General features: G+C 49.8%; 1 protein-coding gene across 1 annotated transcript in view; it reads right to left on the bottom strand.

The window, feature by feature from the left end:
• The window catches only part of GNL2 (G protein nucleolar 2), a 448,358-nt gene that overhangs the window by 255,400 nt on the left and 175,988 nt on the right, over positions 1 to 16,970 (bottom strand). The gene's annotated exons all lie outside the window — the stretch shown is intronic.

Here is a 16,970-nt window from a genome sequence, read left to right as displayed (position 1 = left end):
TTCATACTGTCAGTGAAGAGAAACTTTTTCTCTTAGTCAACTTTGTTGCCACATGTTGGAAAAAGTTACCATTGCGCAAAGTATAAAGTACTTTTAAAATGGGCCCGGAGCAGCGTTTGTCGGACTGTAGCCCTGGTGCGTGCTGTCTACTCAGATTGGGCAGACTATGACCTCATTACCAATCAGGAGCCACCGGCAAGCATTAGCCTACACCCACTTGCAAGGCCCACACGGGAAGGTCCCGTCTGTTCCCTCTATGCCATCCACATCAGGTAACGCAGGACACCTACTTCAAGGGCAGAATTCACCCCACCCACTGCCTTCTTGGGAGCTGTTGAAGCAGCGTTCCACCTCACGCAGCCAAGGTAAGCCCTAAAGGACATGTTGGGACCTCTTAAATTAATTCTGAATTTTCTGTTAAATGTGCTCGATCCTGCCTGAAATTCTCTACATGTGTAAAAAATGAAGTTGATGCTGCCGCACTGATGTGCATCTCTGTACTGGGTGGGTTTAACTAAGGCAACATTACATTTCTTTCTTTATGCAGAAAGGCAAAAGTCTTTTAAAAATGGCATTCGGAGCAGCGTTTGTCAGCTATAGCGACAGTGCCTGCTGCCTACTCCGATTGGGCAGACTGGCCTCATTACCAACCAGAAGCCACTGGCAGCCATTAGCCAGCCCACACGGTAAGGCCCAGTCTGTTCCTGTCCGTGCCTGGCCGGGTCTAGGGGGCCAATATGGATTACGGAGCCGAGCAATGCAACCATGCCATCCGGGTCCAACAAATAGCTTGGGATGTGAAAAACGATCTGTAGAAACCGCCCAGACTCTGGCTTTGTCACTCCAGACAATCTGTACTTCACTGAAGGTCAGCCTCACCAGCCCTATGCGCATATATTCTACCTCCTCTTCCACTCCTTTACTTGATCTCTGATCTCAAATCCCACCCACTAAAATTACATTTAGCTGTGTGCACTTCCAACATTTTTTCAGCTTTAGCCTAAAGCTGTGTACAATTCTATCACTTTTTTTTCCCGGCTTTAGCCCAAAATCAAAACAAGCTGCGTGCATGTCCTGCATTGCGCTACTCTGGTCTTAACCTGAAGCTGAATTTAGCTGTGTACACACTTAAGTTGACTGGTACTCACCACCCTCGAATCAGTCATCCCCCCACCCTTTGCTCTCACATCATCCTCTTCCCATCTCTGTCCGTGTGTGCCAGCTCCATTTCTGCCATACGCCTCAGGTTCCTGCTGGGTTAAGTGCAACATCTTGTGTCCACTCTGGCACTTGCTATCTCGCCTATCTTCTCCAACTGCTTCTCCATCACCTATCCCTCACCTCTCACTAAATCTGGCAGAAAAAAAAATATAATCAAAAGACACACCCTGGCCGCCAACCCCAGCCCATCTATTGCCAACACCCATGTCTGTGCCTCCGCCAGAGAAACTCTTACCGAAATCCTCTGTGTCGTCCCTTCACCTGGCCTATGGACCCATCATAGGTTTGCTCTGCTCTCTCCCTACTCTTCCTCACACATCAATGGTGGCACCCGTTGGGATCATCAATGTCCATCTGAATGGTACTGTCCTGGTACAGGGTCCTCAACCCAGCGTACTCCTCTTTGATAAAATACTCCTGCACCTTATCAATTTTTCACCCTGCTCTTCAAGGGCACCCTTGCCCCCTTCTGCCCTCACATGCGCTACAGCCCTAGTACCAACCTTGTCTCCTGTCTTGCAACCTTCGCCTGGCTCTCTACCTCCTCCTACTTCCAACTCCCAGGCACTCTAGCAGCTTGCATGAGGAACAGCTGTTCCATGTACCCCCCTCACCCCATAGGTCTCAAAAGTGCCACTCTTAACTCTCGCTCTGATGTCAAACACTCCTCTGACATCTGCCACCTCCTTGAACTCTTGGACCCAGTGTTAGGCAAGATTGTAGGCAGTACCCTTTGGGTGCACTACAACAAACCAGACCTCCTGGCAATAGGAACCCAACCTTTTGTGCAAGTTTGCACTACACAGGTTGGAAGCGCATTGAGCAGCCAGGCTTATCATAATAGGGGTTAATGTTAGCAGTAGGGGAGTTGCACATATTCACAGTGACAAGTATTCAAATAAACTTTACACACAAGGTTTCTTAAATAAATTAATAATTGTTTAAACAGTTTGAATAAGCCTTCAGAAGGGAGCAATATGCAACACATAAATATACAGTTTTCTAAAGCAGCAAATACCCATTTGGAATGGCCCACACACTACCTACACCCACACGTGACTTCAATAGTTAGGTTGTTGGGGAAATTAATATGTCACTGTTGCATTTAGAACATTATGGAGAGTGTCAAAGAAAAGAGGTTTCTGAATAAGACAAGTGGTCCCACAATTATTCTTAATCAGTTGAGTACTTTCAACCCCCCCCCCCTAATGCAAAGTTAGTTAACTCTTTCCTGGAAGGAAGGCAAAACACAAACATAGGAGAGAAGAGTCATTCAGGGAGCCAGGCCTGCCAATTTTAAGTTACCAAAAGTCAAGGTGAACTGAAAAGCTTCTTGCAGGCAAGTAAAGGTCTTGCACAATGTTTTAGAAATCTTTGTAGAAAAAGTTGAATCAAATGTAGGGTCACAAGATGTTAGGCCTGTGAGTAGTAGAAGATGCAAGCAACTCTACATGAGAAACCAAATGAGAACAAGCAAAGTGGCACAAAAAGAGTTAAGTTCACTTAGACTGTACAGTACCTTTAGGTTGAAGGAAAGTGCAGCAGATGGTTCCTGTGCAGCTCTGCAGATCCTGGTGTTCCTGGGCCTCAGTCGTGGAGACAAGAGGGAGGACTTCTGGTGACTCCTGAACTGCAGTGCGACGGTCACTGACAATCTTCAAACAAGTGGCACTTCGGTATTCCAGCTCCTTGCGTCTACCGCAAATAGATACACTGTGGTTCCAGGCTGTCGAGGTGGTCTTTCCTTGCATCTGGGGTCCAGAACTCTATTGAGGTGGCTCAGGCTCAGTCTTGCTTCCTGGGAGTCCGGGGGATCTTCCTGGAGCTCTTGGCCAGCTTAAAAGCAACGCACACAATCTGGTGTTGCTCTCATTGGCTATTCGGTTCCAGCAACGACTGCAGTGGAAATTCAACCAGCTTACAGAGCAGGGGTGGACTGGGAAGCAAAAGAGGCCCCGGAAATCATTTTCAAAATGGCCCCATGTTACACATTATCAGCAAGCCCAACCCTTTTCCTATGGCAAAAATTTGAAAACACAAAAGAAGCCCAGGCTGTAGAGGTCCACCGGGAAATCTCCAGAGTTCCATATGGGACAGTCCACCCCTGCTCCAGAGTGTGAGCAAGTGGCATACTTTTGGTGCCACCAACTCAAAGGGAGAAGCCTCCTTGCAGGGCTTCTCTAGTCTAGATGAATTCAGAGCTTATGCACATCAGAAGGACTTCAGACAAACTAACGGTCCAGGAGTTGCAGTAGGCGTCTTCAAGTTCTTCTTCGGATTCCTTTGTCCAGTGCTCGACTCTGCCTTCCAAGCCAAAAAGCCTCACCTTTTATGCAGCTTGCTCCCATTCATTCCAGCCTAGCTGTCGGTAACCCAGTACAGCGAGCCGGCCAATCACCTTAGAGTGCATGCCTGTCACCTAGGAGACTAAGCACAGGGAGTGTCGGACACCTCCCTCGCTTCCTGCCCCCGCCAGACACCCTGGAGCCAGATGCGGGCTTTACTCGTCAATCCCACCAAAGGCAAAATGAACAAAAGGACCAGACGTAGTTTGGCGCACAGAGTAAATCTCAAGAAGGACCTTTCCACAAGGAAATGGTGGAAAGACAACCAGGGACCTTTTGTCAAAAATGGCACCCATGGGTGCTTTACTGTGGCTGCGAATGCGAATGCAGAATGCAGCCCGCAGTAAAATCCCATAATGGTAGTAATAAGTAAACCACTGCCACCAGCCAATCAGTGAGCAAAGGGTAACAAAAATGTTACATGAGAAGCTAGACAAAGGGGATACTAAGTAATCCCTCCAGCACCCTACTGTAAGAGTGTGTGCTGGGTCTAGAAAGTTACACATGTAAGTAAAGTCAATTTCCCTGTACTGCTCTGGGAAACAGTAGTTTATCCCAGAGAAGTATTTAAACCTTTGGGAAATCTGAAAGACTTCCCTGTGCCACTGCACTGAAGGTGCGGTGTGACAATGTAAAAGATGATGCCTATGGAGTTTGTCAAGACTCCGTAACTAAAAGAAACAGTGCACAAAATCACATTAAAATACGAGAGTGGGAAAAAAAAAAGGGTCTTGCTCTCTCCAGGTTAAAAAAAGAAATATCAAGTCCTCAAAATACAGCAGAGGTTGCTGGGGGTCTCTAAGGTAGAGGGAATTGGCACATTTCTGAAAATCCTCCCTAACAGTGGGAGAACAGGCTTCACTGTTGATGAGACCGCTGAAGGCTCACAAATTGAGGGTTTGAGGCTTCCATTGATTGTTAAACCCTTGTAGAGATATCTGGTTACGGTGAAGAAGTCTCAATTTCGGTTCCAGCAGGACCCTTCAGAAGAGGACAAGAGACGACGTGTGCCCCATGACATGGTTGGCAGGTCCTCAAGAGCTACTGTGAGGACTGGGAATTGGGGTTCTGGTTTGTGGCAAGAGTCACGATGTCAGGGCTCATAGGTTCGTCGGTGTCAAACAGTGGGAAACTGCAGTTGGAGGGGAAAACTACACTTCCCAGTAGGCTCGGCGGAATCACGTGCTCAGATACATGATGGAGCACTGCCTTGATGGCCCATTTAGTCCTGCCCCAGCCTGTGCTGCTTGCTGGTGATTTTGGAATTACACAGGCAAGGGCCGAGCTGCAGGCAACGTAGACGCCAAGTTGTGGATGAGCATATGTGGTAAGCAGCGGCAGAGACCACGGCAGGCATTCCGGGCACGCAGTGTGCTTGTCAGCTCATTTGAAATGAGGGAAGCTGAAATAAGCCGCACTCACTGCAGCAAAGGCACAGAGTCGGCAGGTTGATTTGTACTGCTGCAGCATATTCGCTGGTTCTTCTGCACCTGGGGCACCATACGGGTCCCCAGTCAAAAGATAAGTACACCATTGCAATCTTAAGGCAGGCAAGGCAAAACTGTGGGGGCAAAGAGAAAAGTGAGCAGTTACGACCTTTGATTTCAGGGACACAGCTCCACCTCAGAGCAAGTGTGGAAGTTGTGTTGGACAAGGGCACAACTCAGTGGGGCACTGCTACTTCATTCACTATGCTACTCATGCCACGCTTTTTGTGGTTTGTCTAAATGCATAATGTTTCTTGCTTCCCAGTCCTTACTGTGAGCTGCCTGAAGGTGTCTCCATGGCTAAACCACGGGGATCTGTCATCCAGGTGGCCAGGACACAGCCATCGCTAATGGATCCAGTTCCTGGGGGGTGGACTAGTGAGGGAGAACCATCTGGATGGGGGGGGGGGGGGGGGAACTTGGGGAGTGGGAGACAACAGGTGAAATGCAGAATTCCCCTTCTTTCAACACCTGTTCCCCCATCCTACCACATCGGACATTCAAAACCACTGTCCCTCCCACCCCCCTTTTCCAACACAAACAGAGAACGGATTAACACCAGAGCCGTTTAGCATGTCCCAATACAAGGGCCAGGCAGTTGATCGGAATCCCACACACCAGACGGCCCTTTCCCTTCCCCACAGGGTTAAAAAGGCAGAGCAAGAGCACAGTACCAGCAAGGCAGACCGCACGACGAGACAACTATACAGACCCAGCAGTTCAAGATGAGGCGAAAGGCAGCAAACTTCTAGCAGCCGACAAGGAGACACAACTTTGCTCTTTTCGGCAAAACCTGCAAACCTTCCGCTGAAGGAATCCCAAGACTGAGGACAATAACCCAAGTGTGCTGCAGCAGAAGTCAACGGTACACAGAGCGTATCGACGCGGATGAGCCAGAGCAAGGGAGACTGCAGCTTCTGTGGTACCGGCCTTGACTTCAGTTAGAGGAAAGCCAAGCGGTTCATCACAGCCGGTGAGTCAAGGGGAGAGCTGATAAGAACCAGGCTGTGGTGAATGAAAGTCAAAAAGTGAGAAAAGCTCAAAGAACTCTAAAAGGAGAGACCAACTGCAGAAGGGGGACCACCACGTGGGTGCTGCTCTGAGAAACTCAGTTCGATCCCCAGCTCCACAAAACTACAGATGCCAGAAGACCGTAGGCAAGCTGCCAGGATAGGTCAAAGTGGTCATACAGGAGGTCAAGCAAAGAACAAGTTACTTTCTTACCTGGTAACGTTCTTTCGATGGGATGGTCCGACGACATATTCCATATGTATGACAATTACCACAGCTGTGCTGCTTCTGAAACTTTTTTTTTCATCGTCTGCGTCCTGCGTCGATGCGCCGTCGTCGAGGACCTCCTCCGACGTCATCCGATGTGATAAGTAGGACGCACGACGCCCGTAGCCTCAGTTGTAGTTTTTTCCCCCAGAACGTGTGACATAAGTCAACTGCCAGTCAGACACAAAGCCTTGCAGAACGTAAGCTGCAATCGCAAAAGAAATTCTGCAGCGGGGAAGGCAGGGCGGGAGCGATATGGAATACGTCGTCGGACCATCCCATCGAAAGAACGTTACCAGGTAAGAAAGTAACTTGTTCTTCGAGGGGATTGGGTCCTCCGACGTATTCCATATCTATGACAGACTCCCAAAGCAGTACCAGAGCAAGGAGGAGGGAAAGAATTTAGAATCAAAATTTAGAACAGCCAATCAAATAGCAGAGCAAAGGACCGCCTTGCCAAAGGCCAGATCCTGCCCTCGGATGGAATCGAGGGAATAGTGACGTACAAATGTATGTACTGAAGCCCAGGTGGCTGCATCACAGATGTTGCGAATAGGAACACCTCTCTGCAGGGCAGTAGATGCAGCCACACCCCTGGTAGAATGGGCCCGCAAGCCAGCCGGTGGGTCCTTACCCGCCAAGCGGTAACACTCCGAGATGGCTAAAATAATCCAGCGAGACAAAGTCGGTTTCGTCACAGCTTGCCCCAAACGCTTCCCAGCGTAACCAATAAAGAGTTGATCGTCCACTCTGACCCGGGACATACGTGAAACATAAAAGCTTAAAGCTCTCCTAGGATCAAGCCTATGGAGCCTCTCCTCTTCCTTACCAGGATGCGGAGGAGGATAGAGTGCCGGAAGAACAACCTTCTGGGCCAAATGAAATTCCGTCACTACCTTCGGAAGAAAAGAAGGACGAACTCGAAGGACAACCCTGTCCTTGTGAAATACAGTGAAGGGTGGCTTAACTGAAAGTGCCTGTAACTCACTCACTCTGCGAGCGGAAGTAACCGCAACTAAAAACACAGTTTCAGAGTTAACAGCCTCAAAGGGCAAGAATGTAAAGGCTCAAACGGAGCACCCATAAGAAACTTAAGAACAAGGTTCAAATCCCAACCGGGCACCAGGAAAGGTGACGGAGGGAACACATTAGTGAGCCCTTTCAGAAACTGTGAAATTAAAAGGGATTTTAAAGTAAGAACACTCTTCAGACGAGCGCTTAAAGACGGACAGCGCCGCCAGGTAACCTTTAATGGTACCCACTTGCAAGCCCCTGTGGGCCAAAGAAAGTAAAAAGGACAGAACCATGGGGATGTCACATGCAAAAGGATCCACATTCTGAACTCTGCACCAGTCGCAGAACTTATGCCAACGGCAACGGTACAGACACTTTGTTGCTGGCCTTCGGGCTGAAAGCAACACCTCCATCACGTCTTCAGGGAGGTCCCAATCCTTATACCTCAACCTCTCAGAAGCCAAGCGTGAAGGTTGAGGGATCTGACCTCTGGATGGAGAACCTGACCCCTCACGTGAGAGCAGATCATCTCGGTAGGGAAGACGACGTGGAGGGCAGATGGACAAGTCGAGAAGGTCCGGGTACCACGTCCTCCGAGCCCACGCCGGAGCAATGAGGATCATCGGGGAACCGAGCTTCCGTAACCTCCGCAGCACTTGCGGGATGACGGGGACTGGAGGAAACACGTACAGCAGCGGGAATGACCACTCCACCACAAACGCGTCTCCTAAGGCTCCTTTTGAAGGAAATTCCCGCGAGCAAAACCTTTCACACTTCCGGTTGACACTGGAGGCGAAGAGATCCACTTGAGGGGTCCCCCAAAGGGCGAAGATCTCCAGGAGAATCTCCTGAGCCAACTCCCACTCGTGAGAGATCGCGCTCTGCCTGCTCAGAGCCTCCGCCGTCATGTTTTCATCTCCGGCCAGATGAACTGCCGAGATCGAAACTTCCTGCTGGATGGCCCAGAACTCGAGCTGCATCGCCTCCCTGCACAGAGGAAGTGACCCTGCGCCCCCCCCCTTTTTGTTGAGGTAGTGCATGGCCACTGTTGTCGGTCAGGATCAAGACATTCTTCCCTCGCACAGTCGGCAGAAAAGTCTTCAGGGCTAGCGTGACGGCCCTCAGCTCCAACAGATTGATATGGAGTCTGGACTCCGGAGACCAACGACCGCTGACTGTCAGCCCGTTGGCATGAGCTCCCCATCCCGTGAGGGATGCATCCGTCACGATCGTCACCTCCGGCCAGGGAAGCCAAAATGGAGCCCCCTTCATCAAGTTGCCTTCGACGGCCCACCACAGAAGGTCCCGGGCGACCGAGGACGGCACCTGAACCGAGTCCGACATCCTGCCGGAGGACAGCGACCATTTGAGTGCCCACTGCAAAGATCTCATCCGCAGGCGAGCCTCTGGCACCAGAAGAATGCAGGATGCCATGAGGCCGAGCAACCTCAAGAACTCGAACGCTGGGAGCGTCTGGGCATGCTGAAACTTGTGCACCATCTGCTGAATGTGAAGAGCCCTCACCTGGGGAGGAAAACACTGCCCCAGGGAAGTGTCGAGCACTGCTCCGATGTACTGGAGCAGCTGTGTTGGCGTCAAATGGGACTTCTTTAAAAATTGAGGGAGAAGCCCAGCCTGTGAAGGGAGTGGCAGGTGACGGATAGATGATCCAGGACTTGCTCGGGAGAGCTCCCCCTGATCAACCAATCGTCCAGGTAGGGGTAGACGTGAATCCCCCTTGCCTGAGATGCGCTGCCACCACCACCATGAGCTTGGCGAAAACCCTCGGGGCGGAGGTCAATCCGAACGGCAGGACCCGAAACTGAAAGTGCGAGTCGCCAACCGCGAACCTCAGGTACTTCTTGTGCTTGGGATGGATCGGCACATGGAAGTAAGCATCCTTGAGGTCGAGTGACACCAACCAGTCCTGAAGCTGAAGGGCCTGGAGGACTTGAGAGAGAGTAACCAATCTGAACTTGTCCTTCCTGAGGAGTTTGTTCAAACCGCGCAAGTCCATGATGGGTCTCAATCCCCAGTCTTTCTTGGAAATCAAAAAATAAGGGGAATACCATCCCTTGTTCCTCTCCGCTACAGGCACCAGTTCTATGGCGCCTTTCTCCAGCAGGGCTTGAATTTCCTGCGCAAGGAGCGGATCCGGACTCTGCAAAGAGAGGTTCCCTGGTGGATTGTCGCGAGGCCTGTGCCAAAAGGGAAGACAGTAGCCGTGGGTTATGATCTCCAGAACCCACACATCTGAAGTAATGGCTTGCCACTCTACAAGATGCTGCGCCAGCCTTCCCCCAACCGGCGAACCATGGGACAATGCCTCATGACTGAGTGGGAGCGGCTGCGGCGTTACCTGAGGGCAAAGAGGCAACTGCCCGAGCGGTCTTGACACCACGGGTACCCTGTCATCCACCTCTGGTACCCCTGCGTTGGCCTCTGACTGCCAGCTCCTCTCGCTTTACTGAAGGACGAGTAATAGCGAAAGGAACCACCCCTCCACTGCTGTCCCCTAGGACGAAAAGGCAGAGGTTGGCGAACTGCAGCGCCCAACGACTTCGCTGCAGCTTTTGAGGTCTGCAACCTCTCAAGGCTCTCTTCAGCCTTGCTGCCAAAAAGGTGTTCACCGTCAAAGGGCATGTTGAGGAGCCGGGACTGCACATCAGGAGCAAACCCAGACTTCCGCAACCACGCAAACCTGCGTATCACGGTGCTCGCCGCCATGGACCTACTGACGCATTCAGCTAAGTCCAAACCCGACTGAACGGACTCGCACATGGCATCCTTACCATCCTGACCATAGCAAGGAAACCATCCCGTTCGTCCCCTTCGGGAATATGTTCAGCCGCTAACGCAACACAGTTCCACAGAGTATGCGTGAAACGAGACAAGGCACAAATGGAGTTGGCCGTCTGAAGCGCCATACCACCAGAAGAAAACACTTTCTTCGCCCAGCCATCAAAACGCTTGTCGTCCCTATCAGGAGGGATGGTAGGGTACGACGCCTGCTTTGCCGGGGCCGTGGCCGCCTGCACCACCAAACTCTCCGGAGTGGGGTGCCTGGTCAAGTAGCAGGGGTCGCTACTGGCTGGACGGTATTTTCGCGACAAGGACCTGCCCACCGCCGGGAGACTCTCCGGAGCAGTCCAAGCCGCCGGCACCCTTCTCTGTAAAGCCATATGGAACGGCAGTACCGAGTCAGTTGGGGGACCAACATCAAGGATGTCCGTCAGATCATCCTGCACAAACTCCCCTGGGGGAGCAGACCATCCCAAGTACTCAGAAACCCTAGCCATAAGGCGCCGGTACGAGGAATCGGCATGAGAGCCAGGCTCAGGCCTACAAAACTCCACCTCCGGAGAGGTGTCCAGTCCACTGGCATCATGCAGTGACTGTCTCAAATCGTCAAACTGACTATGTCCCGAGACAATTTCATCTGGAACCCTACTAGGAACCAGGCCATCAGAATCCTCATCCGCCTCTGAAATATAGTCCAGGTGGCGAAAAGAAGGCACCCGAGAGTGCTTGCTCTTAACCAGAGCCTTCCTGGGGGGGGGGGGGGGGGGGGGGGTTCACCCGTGCCACGGGGTACCTCCGACACGAAAGGCGGCGAGTGAATCGGCGCCAGCGTCGAGAGAACCGGCATCGGCGCCGAGAGGATCGGTGTCGACGTCAGATGCAGCGCCTCCAGTATCGCAGGCGTCGACACAGCCCTCGAGGCCGGAGCCCCGAGCGTGTCTCTCGACGACCTGATGTCAGGTACTGTCAGGATACAGTGACATATTCTGAATTACATTAGGTCTGGGGAAAATTAGTATAGAAAGGCTTTTGGAAGTTATGAGTTTAATTTTAAAACAGCCAATTTTGCCCTTAACATTCATTGCAGTCTATGGAGAATGCCCCAAGCCAAGATGGAGGTCCTCAGTCTTAAATTCTGATTGGCTGGTGATTGTTTATAGGGAAGACAGTGAACATTCTAAACTGCCTTTCATCGTCTTTGCCCAGCTGAGAGGTTGTGTATTAAGCTGCTCCTGCTTAACTTGTTCAGGGGTTTCAAGCGGTCGAGCGGCTTCTTTGGAAAAGTTAACAGGAATCTGGCGGAGATTCATTTTGGCACTGAACAGGAGTAAGAAGATTTCGAGTTATCCAAGAAAACAAGTTTCAAAGACTCTTCACAAGATAAGTCCTTTTAAAACTCAAGACTCTTTCTATAATGTCATTGTAGAAGATTTAATCTGATTTTCAAGTTCATATGAAAAAGATTTACTAAGAACTATATTGCTGTCGTATGTTTTGGCTTTGCTACGCTACGTTTTCTATCAAGCGCGTGGTTTTTCCGTTATCAGAAGCCAGCGCGTGAGAGTCTTCGCTTGAGTATCTAGCGCGAGCTCTTTGGTGTCGCGCGATACTATTGTGCGTGTGGATTTTTTCCCGCGGTTTCGATTTTAGCGCGTGTGATCGCATCTTGGACTAAGCGCGTGTGGATTTTACCCACGGTTTGTCTTCAGCGCGTGTGCGTGTGTTCGCCTCTTGGACTAAGCGCGTGTGGATATTTCCCGCGGTTAGACTTCAGCGCGTGTGCGTGTTTTCGTTTTAATTGCGTGTGGATTTTTTCCCGCGGTTTCGACTTAGCGCGTGTGAGTGTTTTCGCATTTTGGACAAAGCACGTGTGGATTTTTTCTCTCGCGGTTCGATTTCAGTGCGTGTGAGTTTACTCGCTCCTTGGATAAGCGCGTGTGGTTTTTCCTGCGGTTTAATCTTCAGCGCTTCAACAATCTTCTCAGTTTGGATCCCTATGCGAGTTCAAGAAATTTCCACGTGATATTTTAGTCACAAGTTTCAATAACTTTATTTAAGTAAAGAAACTCTAAAAAATTAATAAGAAGAAATATAAATACTTTCCAGAAACACTAGAACTTCCATTTACTTTTAATGAACTTAAGACTTTGTTCAAGCTTCTTGAGTTTAAAGAAGATTACCTGCAAAGTTAATTTCACATTCATGGACCTACTAAAGAAGGCTGAATGATCGTTGAGATTCAAGTCAACTAGTAAGGAAGTCTAGTCAGCTTATCACTTCTCTGGGCATTTAGTAGAGAAGTTCCAGGTATGGTTTTTACTTTATTTAGTAAAGGATATTGATACTTAAGGTTAGTATAGTACCCCATGAATAACAAGGTGTATTATATGTTTATGTTTTACTAGAGGTGAAGAACCAGCTAGTCTTAGCTTCCAGCCTGGTGTTTGTTAATTTGTCCCTTCCCCCTTTCCCCTGGAAGTGAGGTAAACTGAGCAGTTTATAGTATCAGCTCAGAGTGCCACATTTTGGGTGGATTGTCGGGGGCTCAGCAGCTTCTGCAGACACCAGGATCTCAGCCTGACACCTGAGCGTCGACGGCTTCGACGACTTCCTCGGAGCCGGAGCCTCGAGAAAGCCTGTCGACGCCCTCGACGTCGATGTCTTCTTCAAAGACCTCACAGGTGCACACGGTCTCGAACGCGTCGAGGACCAGGACCTGGAACGGGTACGTCGAGAACTAGTCTCCTTGTCCGAATGGGACCTCTCCCGTGACTCGTGCCGACCACTCTTGCGAGCGGTGTCTCTCGACCGACCCCACTCGGGGGCGCGGACGGCTTAGTACCCTGCGACTCAAGAATCGCCAGCATTTTCTTCCCGAAGGAAGCCCATTCCTCCGGCGTCGCACGGCTGGTGGGGTAAGCGACGTGCCGGGCAGAGTCCTCCGAAGAGGACCTGGAAGACGCTTCCGAGAATGCCTCGAAGTGGCTGAGGAGTGGCGAGACCGACTCCTAGAAGGAGACCCACGAGACTTCCGACGATGACGCGGAGAGTCACCCCTTGAATCATCCGTCGAAAGCCCCGCAGACTTCGACTTCCGGGGCTTGGACACCCGACCTACCGACAACTTCTTACGTTCGCGTAAGGCTTTGGACATGAGCGACTGGCAGTCGATACAGTCATCCGTGTCATGGGCCTCCCAGAGGCACCAGAGGCAGGCGTCGTGCGAGTCCGTCACCGACATCTTGGACCCACACTCCCCGCACTTCTTGAAACCCGGACGCGGGGTCAAAGACGAAGTAGAAGACATCTTCACACGAAGGATTTTCACAAAACGAACAGGTTCGAAGAACCGAGAAGAACAGAACTCCAAAGAGTCGAGGCGTTTAACCGAGAAACACGAAGCAACACGTTCGCGGAAAAAACGGAACTGAGGCTACGGGCGTCGTGCGTCCTACTTATCACATCGGATGACGTCGGAGGAGGTCCTCGACGACAGCGCATCGACATCGACGCAGGAAAAAAAAAAAAAAAGTTTCCAAAGCAGCACAGCTGTGGTAATTACATGTCATAGATATGGAATACGTCGGAGGACCCAATCCCATCGAAACCCCCATACAGTCGAAAGCCTTTGACCTAAGAACCCTAAAGAAAGCAAGGGAAGTGAATCCTGTATACATTGAAAGTAAAGATGACTGAGGTTGGCAAGAGTGAACCCGGAAGAGGGAAGCCGACAAGAAGGGGCAAAGTCTAAAGTCCCAAGAAACGGGGTTGACAAGGGTGAATCCCGGCCGAAGGATGTCCACGGAACTGTTTAGAAGATTTGGGAACGAAGGAAAAGCCATAGTGAAACCGGTGGAGGGAGGCTGAAAGCAAATGGGGGTCTGCACCTGGAAGAGGGGGATCCAGGGGTGAATCCAACACCCAAGAAATACGTAAAATAGAACTTTGTGTTTGTTGTTTTGTTTTTGGTAAAACCTATTAGGCCCTCGGGCCCAGGAAACTACAACCACTGAAGGCCTTGATATCTATAAGAACTGTTTTAGGATCCAAGCCTGGACGGGGCGACATCCAGGGGGGTGGGGGGGTGAAAAGCCATCTCCCAACACCACAAGGAATAACGGTCAGCGCCCAGTAGAGGGAGAACCAGGGGTAAAGAATCCTCACCCTAAGTGAAACCAGGAAATGAAAGTTCATTTTGTGGAAGGAACCTTCGTTTTGTTATGTGAAGACGTCAGACCCTCAAAGGCAAGAGCCTTTGAAAGTGAAAGACTTGGCCATCGATGCTCCTGACAAACTGGAACAAAACTGTTGACTTGTGCTGGACTGCTAGAGTGTGTGCTGTGCTCCAAGATCCCACCTTACCCTGGGCTCAAAACGTGGGCAGGATGATCCAGGCTAACACACCCCAACATTTGTGAACACTTTCTTTTCTTGAAAACCATCCCACAACATTTTTTGTATTAGTTGTAAGGGTTGGCAATAGGTTTCTAAGTGTAGACCCTTTTTATTTGACAACACCGCTAGGGCTGCCTTATTCTCAGTTGATGGTCGACCCTTGCTCCAATCTTAGATTTAGGTTTAGATCAAGCGTATGTCCAACCTGCATACAGTTTAATTAACACCCTTGACCTGTGATCACTTGTGTCTGTCTTTACTGTTGCCACCATGAGTTACTTACATTACGGACATCATTGTATGTGCTCATCTGTGCTTGTGCACTGTCTGGCAACCATCTGCTGCTAACTGGGTCATGATTATAGGACCAGTTAGGGAGAATTCTAATTTCTGTGCTAATTCCCTTCAACCTTAGAGACCCCAGCTCTTTGGCTGGACTTTAAGACTTTAATTTTTATCCTGCAGTGAGAAACTTTTCATGTATTTTTGATCTGATTAGGACTCTTTCTTTTGGTTTTGGAGTCTGACAAACTCCATAGGTATCACCTTTTGTATTGTGACACACAGCACCTTCAGTGCAGTGCCACAGAGAAGTCCTTTGGATTTCTCTTACCGTTTAAATACCTTCTCTTGGGTGAACTAAAGTTCCCAAGAGTAGTAAAGTGAAATGGACTCCCCTGTTTTTCCTATGTAGTTCCAGTACACCCATTCTTATGTGGAAGTACTGGGGGGTTACTTAGTAGCCACTTTTCCTACTTACGTAGCATTTTGTATGTTACCCTCACTACATTTAACAGCTGGTGGCAGTGGTTTAATTTTCTTACCATTGTGCATTTTTACCGCAGGCTGAATCCTCAGCTGCAGTATTGTACTCATGGGTGCCCATTTTGTGAAAATGACCCCGGTCTACCCCCTCCCACCCCCCACCCCATTGCTTGCTTGTGAGGTCTTTCTTGGGTTTAACTCTGCGCGCCAAACCAGGTTTAACCCTTTTGTGGGCTTCAGTGCTGAAACTCACCGCCGGCTCCAATGGGTCTGGCAGGCAGGAAGCGATGGAGGTGCCCAAAACTCCCAGTCCTTAGTCTCCTTGGTTACCTCAATACACCCAGTGGTAATTGGCTGGCTGTCCATCCTTGCAGGACAGCCACCTTGTTGTGTGAGTGACAGCTAGACTGTGCATGAATGGGAGAAAGCTGCATAAAAGGCGAGGTCTCTTGAACAGAAGACAGTCAACCACTGAAAGAAACATCCGACTAAAGAACTTGGAAGAGAAGCTTGCTGTACCCTTCTGGACTGTTGAACTGCCCGATGAAGCCCTGCTGCAGTGCTGAAAACTCCAACTTGGTATAGACTAAAGAAGCCCGGAATGGATGACTTCTTCCCTTGGGTTAGTGGGACCAACTGACCCCAAGATGAACTTTGCTGGAACCCCTCCTACTGCTGGCTGTACTTCATTGCTGCATCTGGAGCCGAGTGCCAGGTGTCAGGAAAACCAGAAACGAGTGCATCATCTTTAAGCCAGACCCGAGCTACAGGAAGATCCCGAGGACCCTCCGAAGCAGGACAATATAAGACTGAGCCACCTGAGTGCTGGACCCCAGAAGCAAGGGAACCGCAGTGGTGCTATTTCCCAGTGAAACCGTGAAGTGCTGCTGATTTGGAAAGAGCCCATTGCTGCTGCCGACCTTCCAACTGCTGTGCAGGAGTCCTCCAGACGTTCTCCGTGTCCCCACGACTGAGGCCCAGGAACCCAGGACCAGCAAGCCTGCAACCTGAACAGAAACCAGCTGGATCCTCTTCTTCCAACCTAAGGTACTGTCTTGACTGAAGGTGTACTTAGCTCTTGTCTGTAGCTTGCTGGTTCTCCCAGGAGACTTGCAGTAGCTGCCCTTTGCAGAGTTGCTTGCAGCTTTGCGCTTCACATGTCTAACAGCTTGTGGCCCAACAGTGATTCTTTTTCTACAAACTCTAAATAACATTGTGCAATACTTTAGTGCTATCTGAAGAGGTGCCTCAGCTCCGTAGACATTGATTCAATAGACTGTGGCTATCCCGTCTCCCCGCAGACTCTTCTGTCCCATTGACCTTCGTTTTAACTGTCCCTCATAAGAGGTACATAAGTTTAACTTGTATTGCTGGGAAAGGTCTAACCTAGACTTCATTTGAAAGATTTCAAAGTATTCACATATTTGAGAACCTGTTATACTGAGGTTGTGGAAAAGGTTTTCATTAAGTGTTAAAAGTGAACTATCAATGTCCACAGTTTTAGTAATTTAGGCCAAATTTCAGGAAGTGAGTTTTTATTGTTGCATATTGCCTAAAGAAGGCGTATTTAAAACCAACCATTAAATAATTTTACTAGAAAACTTTGAGTAGAAGTGTTATTTGGCTACTTGTCATTGTGAATCTATGTTCCATCTCTACAGCT

The sequence above is a fragment of the Ambystoma mexicanum genome, chromosome 11, assembly GCF_040938575.1.
Source record: "Ambystoma mexicanum isolate Mex_15411 chromosome 11, UKY_AmexF1_1, whole genome shotgun sequence".
NCBI classification, from domain to species: Eukaryota; Metazoa; Chordata; class Amphibia; order Caudata; family Ambystomatidae; genus Ambystoma; species Ambystoma mexicanum.
Note: the sequence above shows the minus strand (reverse complement) of the source record. Positions and strands in the feature narration are given on the sequence as shown.